The sequence below is a fragment of the Elephantulus edwardii genome, unplaced genomic scaffold (genome assembly GCF_000299155.1).
Source record: "Elephantulus edwardii isolate Elephantulus edwardi_28Jun2011 unplaced genomic scaffold, EleEdw1.0 scaffold00002, whole genome shotgun sequence".
NCBI classification, from domain to species: Eukaryota; Metazoa; Chordata; class Mammalia; order Macroscelidea; family Macroscelididae; genus Elephantulus; species Elephantulus edwardii.
The window spans coordinates 38,561,628-38,572,927 of record NW_006399752.1 but is presented as its reverse complement, the minus strand read 5'-3'; positions in this window follow the sequence as shown (position 1 = coordinate 38,572,927).

The window sequence follows — 11,300 nt, the reverse complement described above, 5'->3', positions numbered from 1 at the left end:
AGCCCAGCAATGCCAGGCTTCCCAGTTCAGGGCTCTGATCCCACCGTTTGAAGCCGCCGGCCCCAGACTTCAGCCCCAGGAGCTGAGAGAAGCTCACCCAAGAAGTCTAATTGGAGTCGTTTTGAGGACTAAGGTACGCCTGACACAGCCATGGGCTTTCAATCACCCCGTGCGCACGTGAAAACTGGACAGTGCATGAGGAAGACCGGAGAGGACCTGCTGGCTTTGAATCACGCCGCTGGTACAGAACACTGACTACACTGCGCACAGCCAGAAAAACGAGCACATCTGTTTTGGAAGAACACAGCCAGATTACTCCTTGTTGCTGTTGTGCCGAGTTGGACCCGACTCATAGCTGACCCTCCAGCGGCCTTTTCTGAGGCAGTAAACCAGAGAGGAGATTACCGTCCTTCTCGAATGGAGCAGCCGGTGCACTTGAACTGTGTGCCTCTGCGATTGCAGTGCACCTTCCCACCACTAGGCCACAAAGGGGCCCTTGACTCCTCCTCAGAAGGCCTCATCTCCCATATTCAGGACATGTTATCAGAGGCGCCAGTCCCCGGAGAAGGGCATCATGCTTGGCAAAGCCGAGGGTCAGGGGAGGAGAGGAAGGCCCTCAGGAGATGAGTGGACACCGGGGACGCAGCACTGGGCTGGAGCACAGCAGAGACCATGCGGTTGGGGAACTGGGCAGCGTTCAGCTCTGCTGTATGTGGGTCCTGGCAAACTGGTGTGGGCTCAAGGGCACCTAACGGGAGGTCCAGGAGGTCTATTGTCCTTTGCACAGGGGACAAATGGTGCTGGTGACCCTCTCCCACTGCTGGAATAAGCACACTACCCCCTGCCCCATCTCTGTGCAGAGACCTGCAGCTTCCAATGCAAGACAAAGAGTGAAGTGCTTGTCCCCACGTCACATGCAGGTGAGCTGAGGCTCTAAAAGATGGTGGGCCTCAGGCTGACTGAGAGGACCCGCTGGTGCACCCATGTTGACTGCTGCATCATCCACAATAGCAAAGACATGAAAGCAACCCAAGTGCCAATCAACAAATGGACAGAAAAAAAGATGGTACGTTCACACAATGAAATATTATGAAGTGTTGAAAAACAATAAACTCACAAAACATTACACTACATGAGGGAACCTGGAGAACATTTTTGTTGTTGTTTGCCTTCGAGTTGAGCACAACTCATAGCAACCCTATGAACAACAGGCCTGAAGCCCCTCTACAACTATCGACATTTATCAAGGTTCATAGAGTTTCGGGAGGCTTGTTGTTTAGAAAGTGGATGCCACTCCTGCTTCCAAAGTATCTCAGTCAACAGAACAGACACGGGAGGTTGAGGAGAGAACGGGAACAGAGTAGACAGATAATGAAAGTGCACTGGAACAGAGGAGGCGAAAAATGTCCAAGAGGAGTAAGTGATCAGGCATTACACGTATGACAATCATCTGGAACAAGGGGTGCATTGTGGGATAGGCTGGGGGAGGGGGAGGGAAGGGAAAGGCTGAAGGGAGGGGAAATGTGTCACAATGAATTAATTTAAAAAAAAAAAAAAAAGAAAAGAAAACAAGAAAGGACCCATGGGTACTCGCACTTCCTCTCTCCCAGACATGGTTCCCGGATGAGAAACCAGCACCACACCACTGCCATCAAGTCAGACCTGACTGTGGCAAGCCTGTGACAGATGTCGCGTGGGGTCCCAGCACTGTCACCTCTACAGGAATAGATGGCCAGGCCTTTCTTCCAAGGTACCACCACGTGGGTGGACTGGAACCCCTGCTATTTCAGTTGGTAGTGAAGTGCCAGTCCCAAGTGCCACTTGGTGAGTTGCCCCAGAGAGCATGTCTGTATAACGGATCCACCCACCCAAACATTACTCCCTGACAGGGCAGGGACAGGCCACTGGCACTGCCCACCCAGGCCCTTCTCGGCCAGCACTAGTGCTCTGAAGGACTGCGGTTGCCAGGGCGGTTACGAGGTGGAAGGGAGCCACAGATGTGTGCCGCCCTGGCTTCCAAACCAGAGTGGGTTCCAGCTAAGAGCTGCGTGACTCATCTGCCACTTCCTGTAGGGGACAAATATAGGAACTCGGGGGCCACTTCAGCACCAGCCTGGCTCCAGGGAGCGCCCCGCCCAGGCTCAGGTCCCGTGCACCTGGCAGTCTCCCCCAGAAGAAAGGAGAGGACAAGGAACGCCAACAGCCGAAGCCTCCAAATCATCCCACTTTCTAAGTGTTTCTGAGCAAAGTTGAGTCTGAAGGCCACAAACAGATACACAGCTTCATGTTGCAACAGCTCCCCGGAGCCTGGTCCTGGACGAGCTCAGGGCTCCGGGCCAACCTTGTGGTCACACCAATGCCTGACAACAGTGAACAAACCGCTGGCTGGGTCCCCACCCCCACGGGGTGTGGCTGGCGAGGGGGCGGCCCAAGCTCTGGAAAACTTTAGCCATCCTGGCCAGCCGGGTGGGTGATGCTGGCCACACAGTCGGGATTTCCTTTGAGGAATCCACTGGTGGTGAGTCATGGGGGCCGCAGAGAAAGAGCTAGAAGCCTGCGTCCTAAATCCAACACACCACCCTGCCCACTGCCCACCAGCCCACTCTGACAGCCACACCCACTGCTCTGCAGTCAATTCCAGCTCACCCCACCCTGCAGGACAGAGAGCAGAACTGTGAGACCACCGTGTTTCCAAACCAACCCAAAGGTGGTCGGTTCAAAGCTACCAGGGGCTCCATAGGAGGAAGATGGGAAATATCCTCTCGCATGATTTTCAGCCTCTGAACACTTGCTGGGGGTCAGCCATGTGTCGGGTCAGATGCCACGAAATGAGCTGAACTGTCCTGAATCTTTACAGAAGGAAATTTCTCTATCTTTTAAGCCCAGAGGAGCTGAGGGGTTCTAACCACTGATCTTTCGGTTAGCCTCTCAGCGCTTTAACCAGCAAGCCACTGCAGCTCCCTACAAATCAGATAGCTTAAGGTCAGTCCTCAACTCCAGGGCTGAGGAGCTCTAACAACTTCCTGTAACAGGAGAATGTCCCGGGAACACACCTCCTCCCTCCTCTGCTGTCCTAGCGTTATGATGGTTATTGTTGTTATTGTTGTTGTTGTTGTTAGGTGCCGCTGAATAGAGTATGACTCATAGCAACTCCCTAACCAACAGAGCTGAACCCTGGCCTGTCTTGTGCCAGCTTCACAATCTCTGACCCACTCAAGCCCACGTCTGCAGTTACTGTGTCCACCCACTTGGTTGAGGTTTTTCTCTCCTTCACCGTCCCTCCACCCTCCCAAGCATGATGGCCCTCTCCAAGAAATAACCTCTTTTCACCACATGCCCAAAGTAGGTGAGACAAAGCTTTGTCATCTTTGCCTCCAAAGAGCACTCTGGGGGCACCTTCTCCAAGTCCTATCTGTCTGTGTGTTCTCTTGGCCGTCTATGGGATGTTCGATACTCTTCTCCACCACCACAGTCCAAACGCACCAATTCTTCTCCTGTCTTCCTTATTCATTGTCCAGCTCTCAGGACAGAGAGAGAAAGGGAAGGGCATCTATGACAAGCAGGACAAGGCTGGCCCCGGCATGCTCAGGAGGCGCTCCCAGGACTAACGCAGAAGGGATCCAGGCAGCTCAAAGCCAGCTCGGCCAGCCAGCCAGCCAAATATCCACCCACTTATTTTTCAGGTATTTCATCAATGTTTCTTATTAGACGTTATATGGCTAGTATTGAGTATTGAATTGTGTCCCCTAAGAAGATAGCTTGAATTCCTAGCACCCCCCCAAAACCTACAACTGTGAGTGACCCTGCTTAAAACCAAGGCCTCATTTCGTACAATCATGCAAGAATTCTTCTGTTGACTGAATGCTGTCAGCCCCCCGAGAAGACCCTGACCCCGGTAAAGATCGCTCAACTCAACCCCAATTCATTGCCGTGGGGGTCAGACCTGACTCCAAGCTGACCCTTGGGCAGCCCCCCACCTCCCGAGGCTATAAACCTCATGGGAGGAGACTTCCCAGGGAACCACCAGAGGGGGGACCCCCCTCCAGCCAGCTGTGTGCTCCCTGAGACCGCCTCACAAGCAGAAGAGGGTTGGCAAATGAAGAGGGAGTTCCTCAGTGAGAAGGGCTGACCCAAGGTGTTTGGTTAAGAAGGCCACACCAGAGTCGGGTGGGCCTGCACCCTAATCCCCTCTGCTGTCACTGTGCTTTGTGGCTGAGTGTTAGATGCCATCAGATTGGACTCTGACTCACGGCACCTCCAGGTGCACAAGGACAGACCACACCCAGTCCTAGTCCTACGCCAGCCTCCAGGTCCCTGCTTTGCTGAAGCCTCAGTTGCTGCTGTCACACCCTCAGTCCCACTCATTGAGGCTCTTCCTCTCCTCCCCCAACCCTCAACTTTTCCAGCATGATGTCCCTTTTCAGAGATTAGCCCTCCTGATAACCGTGCCCAAGGGATGTGAGAAGTCATCTGGCCATCTGCATTTCCTCCAAGACAGGCTTGCGTGTTCCTTCGGTAGCCCACCGTCCAGTCAATATTTGGCACCAGTAAATACCACGATTCAAAGGCTTCACCTCTTTGGTCTTTAGATGTGAGGAAAAGTCACACACTGGATAGATGCCACGCGCCATCGACGAGCAGCGGGACAGCTGAGAGACACAGCATGCAGGCTGTGAGGCTGAATGAGATCAGGGAGGTCCCGCCCATGGAGGACTCTCCCCTAGAGTCAAGCAGAGCCTGGTCCTGCCGGCAGCCTGCACTCAGACTTGCAGCCTTCAGAACTGCGGGGCCTAAACACATCTCTAAAGCCACGTACACTGGTGTCTCTGTCAAGATGCCACTAGTGAATGAGGTAAGGTAACCAGGCTCTGTGGACAGAAATATCCCTGCGGGGCCTTCTACGTTCTGGTGGGAGTCACAGGGAACGAGTGTTCAGCTCTGATTCAACAGCATTGAGTCTGAGCTTTTTGTTTTGTTTTCGCAAACTCAAACACACTGACATCAAGTTGGAGCTAACACCTGGCTGAACCTCCCTCAGATTTTGCAGAGACTGTGAATCGCACAGGAGGAGACGGCACACCTTTGGCCCCAAGGAGCCAGAGCCAGAGAGGAACCACCTTTGTGTTAGCATGTCGCTCCCTCCAGACTGTTCCCTCAGACCTCCCTCCCCTCTCCTGCTAAGGGGACAACGGACAGATGTACGCCAGTAGAGATGCAGCCAGAATGCTGCTTGGACAAGGGTGATGAGGTTTCATCTCAAGTGCTTTGTGGATGCTGTCGGGAGGCGCCAGGCCCTGTCAGGAGACGCCCGGCCCTGTCGGGAGGCGCCAGGCCCTGTCGGGAGATGCCAGGCCCTGTCGGGAGGTGCCAGGCCCTGGAAGAGGACATCTGCTTGGAAAGGTGGAGGGTTACAGGAGAGGAAGACCTTCAGTGAGATGGACTGACACAGTGGCTATAAGTCAGTGGCATTTGCCAATACTGGTTTGATTTCCAGACCATGTACCTCAAACAGCCGCCACCTGCTGGCCCACAGAGACCTGCATGCTACGATGCTATTGAACAGGTTTCAGAAGCGCTTCAGTCTAAGACAGAGGAGGAAGAAAGCTCTCGTGATCTCATTCCTCAAATCACTCCCTGACTCATTGCCACTGAGTCAGAACCAAGGCAGAGCTGACCCTCCAGCAGGTTTATAGAGGCTGAAAATTGCGCAGGAGAAGATGGCTCACCTTTTCCCCCAGGTGCAGCCGGTGAATTTGAACTGCCTGCCTTTGGGTTGGCAGGGCAACTTCCCACCCACGAGGCCACAACCTTCCTAAAGTCAGCCCATGAAGCTCTACAGATCACACCAGTCCGATCGATAAGTGATCGTGGGGAGGGACAGTTTGTTCAGCTGTGTATCGTCCAGAGTGACGTGATGGTAGCGGATGACACAGGAGAGAGACAGTCCTCTCACCTGAGAGCACATGAGAAAAACAATGCGGGAGTGATAAATGCTGCAGAGACAATGAGACAGTGACACGCCTGGGCCAGAGGGTGGGGACAGGCCCTCCTGTGTGCTCAGACTGTGGCCAGATGCAGCAGGACAAGAAGGCAGGAGCGGAGGTAAAGTGGGGTGTTGGGGGGGAGAGGGGTCAGGAGGGAGAAGGACCACCAGACACGAGCACAGAGCAGTCAGGAAAGCCTCTCTCTCCAGGTGCCCCCCAACCAGAGCCCAGGACAGCAGCACTGCAGGGACAAAGGACAGTGTCCCCTCCCCAGCTGGGCTCAGCTCCTCCCTCAGGGCCCCCAGGCCAGCCCCTGGGCACAGAAGGCAGATGTCTGCACACTCTGCCCCCAGCCTTTCATGCCTCCCAGCTCCCTCTCTCTCTGGGCGCTGGAAATACCATGCTCAGCCCTGCCCAGCACCTGCAGACCCCAGAATTTCCTAACACCCTTGTTTAATGTACACCCCAAAACAAAGCCAAGCCACTGTCTGCCTGCACCACCTCCAACTCACAGTGACCTGAAGGACAGAGTGGAACCGTCCCAGGAGGTGTCCATAGATGTGCATTTTTCTCCTGAGAAGCAACATCTGGTGGTGGGTTTGAAGCCCCAGTCTGTGGGTGGCTACCAAGCACTTTAACCACTGTGCCACCAGCACCTAAGTATGAAACTTAAAAACCTCTTCACTAAATAAAAAATCACGTGCCTCTCCTCTGCAAAAGCGCCATTGGTGGCTGGCTGTGGCCAGAAGTTTGGTTGTGAGGATGAAGACCTCCTGGGGGTGCAGGAACAATGGCTGAACAGTCAATGTCAAGGGCAAAGTGAAAAGGAATGGGGAAAGAGGCATCCCAACCCACCGGAGGCAGCTGAGGAAGGAGGGCTTCCAGGAGGAGGCGGCATATGGGGGTATTGGTGGGAAGAGTAAAGGGCAGGGCTGTGGGGTACAGCTGACATCTTGAGCATGGCATGGAGGTACAACTCAGGACAGGCTGGGGCTAAACCAAGCCTGCTCAGAGCCCCCTAACAGGACAGAGCAGAGAGACCCCAAGAGGTTCCAGGGCTGTAAATCTGTGACAGCCAACTCTCTCCTTTCTCTTGAAGTTCTCTTGAAACTGGTGGCTTCGAACTGCTGAGCCTTTCGTTGGAAGCCCAGCACGAAACTCACTGTGCCACCAGAGCTCTTCTGGTGCCTCGAGGATAGTTTTGGTTTTTTTTTAAATTAGAGTCTTTGGATTGATGGCAAATAATGAGACTGAAGGTAGCCCAAGCTAAAGCAAGTGGGATTTAATTCTTGGAGCACTGGGGAGCCATGGAAGGCCAAGCAGGGAACCACCATGCTAAGAGATCCAGGCCCTGCAGTGGGACTGCTCTCTAAGGAGACGAGGGCAACCTGACCACAGGCCACGAGAGAGATCATCTCATTCCAGCCTCTCATTTTAAAGGGCAGGAAACTAAGCCTGCCTGGGGTGAAGGTCAAGGTCTCCTGCAAAGCTGCAGACTCCTCCCATCATTCCTGCAGGACTGGGAGCCCAGAGAAAACAAGGAAGAGGGCACCCCAGTGAGTCAGCCTGTTGCATTATTTCCACAAATGCCACCAGGGAGAAGCTCAGCCTATTCAGATCATAAATAAACCTCAGAGTCCAGCAGGCCACAGGCCTGGCCTGCACCCACCCTGCCGCTGCCCAACGCTCGGGACTCCACGCTCAGGATAGACCTTCCCACTTGGCAAGGAGGGCTGCACCACGAACAGCGATAAAAGAAACTTTCGGGGTCAGATCGGTGTGGGGAAAGAGCACCAGACAGAGACTCAGAAGAGTGGGTCTCAGATGCTCCAAGGCAGCCCAGACACCCTGAGATTTAGACAAGCCACTCTGCGTGCTAAGCCTCAGTTTCCCCATTTGTAAAACCACAAGTTCCGATGAGATCATCTTGAAGCCTCCGGCTGCTTCTGAAATTCTCATCATCTTAACTGCAGCTGTCATTTGTGAATGAATACCCCTGGGAGACACACACACACACACACACACACACACACACAGAGAGAGAGAGAGAGAGAGAGAGAGAGAGAGGCCCCAGACATGAAGCGTTTTGTTTCCTATTTTCTGAAAGTCACTTCACACGTGTCAAGTCCTCTCTCATTACCCAAACCCCAAACAGCTGTCGCCAAGGGAACTCTGGCTCAGAATGAGGACTGTGTTCTGCAGGGCTTTCAGCGGGTGATTGTTTTACTAGATTGCCAGGCCTTTCTTCTGAGGCACTCTGAGTAAAGCTGAACCTCCAAGCACCTGCTTACTACCAGCTGAGCCCTCGGCCACCAGGGACCCCGAGCCTCATCTGCCCGTCAGCAGAGCTAACCGGGCCTTGGCATTAAGTCAGCCCTGCTTCCACAGCTGTGGGAAATCAGTTGAGAGGTTACACGCCTCGCCCCGCATCACCTGGCAGGGAAGTGATGGTGCAGGTGTTTTCCCCAAGAAGTGCTGAGAAGACGAGAAATTTCTTATTTCCTAAGTATGTCATGCACACACGCATTACTTCTTGAGAGCTGAAGCTCCCAGCGTCCCAGCCGTGCCTGCGTAGACCGCGGGATATGCTTGCTATATAGGATACCGGGCACTGTCGCCTGCCAGCTGTGGGCACAGAGGGATCTGGACATGAAGATACTAACTGCTTGCTTTCCCGAACTTGCTATGTTTGGGGCATGGGGTTTGGTGTGTCTAGGGTCCCAGGGACCCATTTACTTTGGGATGCTCATGACACTCACCCCAACTTCTGGCCACCCAGGATCAAAGGTCCAGATCAAAGGTCCTCTTCCGATATCCTGTGTCCAGCAGGAGTGCCAGGGACACGTGCCAGGAGTGCTGCTTTCCCTGATGTCCAGTGGCTCGAGAATAGTCACTGTGTCCTGGCCTTGTGTGTCCTGGTGTCCCCTGCCTGTGTCCAGGGGCCAGTCTGAGCCCTGTGCCCCTGCATCTTCCATCTGTTCAATGGAGAGCTGATACTTCCCCGAAGGGCAGGGCTTAAGTGGGTAGTGCAAATAGTTTGCACTTGGCCAACCCAAAGTTTGGTGGTTTGACCCAGCAACACCAAGGACGACAGGCTTGTGATCTGTGAAGATGACAGGCCCTGGGAACCCACAGAAATCATTCTACTCTGACACACCCAGGGCCGCCACCCCAAGAGTCGGCCTCAAGTCCTTGGCAAGGGGTCTCGGTTTTTATCAGACATACCCTGCAAAGAAGGCATCACGGTGGTGCAGTGAGTTAAGACATTCCACTGCTAACCAAAAGGTCAGAGGTTTGAACCCACCAGCCTCACTGGGGAAGGGGGGTGAGGCTGCCTGCACAGCTTTGGGAAGGCCAGAGGTTCGAACCCATCAGTAGCACCGAGAGAGGAGGATGCTGCCTGCACAGCTCCGGGAACTCTCCGAGGTCAGTCTACATTGTCCTTCAGGGTCTCTCTGAGTCAGAACCGAGTCAAGAGCAGGGCTCGCTGCAGGTTCGGTTTAGGTTCTGGACCCAGCAGGGTGAGAAGAGCTGTGAGTGGAGGGGTCACAAGCCGTGGAGGACAGAGGGAGGGCGAAGTTCACGTTCACCTTTCCTATGATGACATTTCTCTTCTTGCAGGTGCAGAAAATGTGTGGTCATCACATGTTCTAAAAAGTCCCTTCTCATTTTAAAAGCCAAATGATCAAGCTGGTTTAATCTCGGAACATCACTGGTCCTGGTTCTGACCTGTGGTGGAGGCCTGTGGCCCTGCAGGACAATGGTGTGGCAGGGGACAGAGTCCACTGGAGTCACATACCTGTGGCCGCCCAGAGCTGTCTTCCCTGCCTAGGTGCCTGGAGTTGACCTTGCCCGGTCATCCCCTGGGCTGTAAAACCAGCCCACGGCTCCAGGTGACCCGCGGATCCTCCCAGCGCAAACATTTCCGGGGTTTATGATTCAGAAGTGTAAAACCATTACAGAGAGCAGTGAACACCCCAAAGCACAGCTGTCACTCATGACATGAGATCAGGAGCGTTATTGACATCCTGTACGATTTCCAAAGAGGGAGGGGACTCCTGGTACTAGAAGGAGTGAGTCATGCCACAGGATACGGCTCTAGGGTGTGCTTTCTTTTTTAAATTCACAGAGTTCAAAGTGTGAACCCCAGCAAAGTGGCTGGTCTGATTTTTTCCCACAAATGTTCTCAAATGGTCCATGTTACTGTTAAAATTGTATATGCTTCAGTGTAAGACAGTAACAATTGTATTTGTATACTGTTGTTATGTGCCATCAAGTCAATGGCCACTCATAGCAATTCTATGCACAGTAGCTCTGAACCCTGCCTATCCCGAGCCAGTCTCACTGCCTTCAACACTCCTACCTCCATGACCCCAGTCACTGTGCCAATTCATCTCATCCAGGTTCCCCCTCTCCTTTCTGTCCCTCCACCCTTGCAAGCACGACCTTGTCTATGGTCTGGTCCTTCCTGTCAACATGCCCAAAGTATATCAGACACAGTTTCAAAATCTTTGCCTCCATGGAACACCTTGGCTTCACACTCTCCAGAACAGACCTCTTTGTTTTGTCCATGGGTATGTCCAACACCCTTCTCTAGCACCACAGCTCAAAGGCTTTAATTCTTCTTCTGTTATCCTTAGTCATTGTCCAGCTCTCTGATGCATAACAAATACTTGTGAAGACTATGGCTTGGATCAGGCACACCTTAGTCTCTAGACTGACAACCTTACTCATCAGCACTCTGGAGAAGACCCCAACCCAGATTTACCAAATGCAATTCATCTTTTGATTTCCTGAGTGCTGGTGCCAAGTAAATCAAGTGTACTTGATTGTAATTATATCCTATACACAATGATGTGTGTGTGTGTGTGTGTGTGTGTGTACAGAGAGATGGATTTGCCAACTGACATCTGACTCATTGTAACCCCATGTATGGAGGTCAGAAATGTGCCCCATGGGATTCTCAAAGCTGCGACCTTTCAGGAGCAGATCACCAGGCCTTTCTTCTGAGGCACTTCTGGGTAGATCAGAATTGTCAACTTTTCACAAGTGGTCAAGTGCATAGGTGTTAGAATGCACATATATAGTATAAGATCGGTGGCAGACACAATCACTCACTGCCACTGAGTTAGAACTAGCTCTCAGCCGACACTCCACAGTTTGAGGCTGGAACTCACACAAGAGGTATTTGTCCACCTGAGATGGATTGATTCGGTGACTGGGGTAATCGGGATGGCTGTGTCAGAGGCAGTGCGGTTGGCGCAGGATAGAGCAGGGTTTAGGGCTGTTGTGCATAGGGTCGCTATGAGTCGCAAA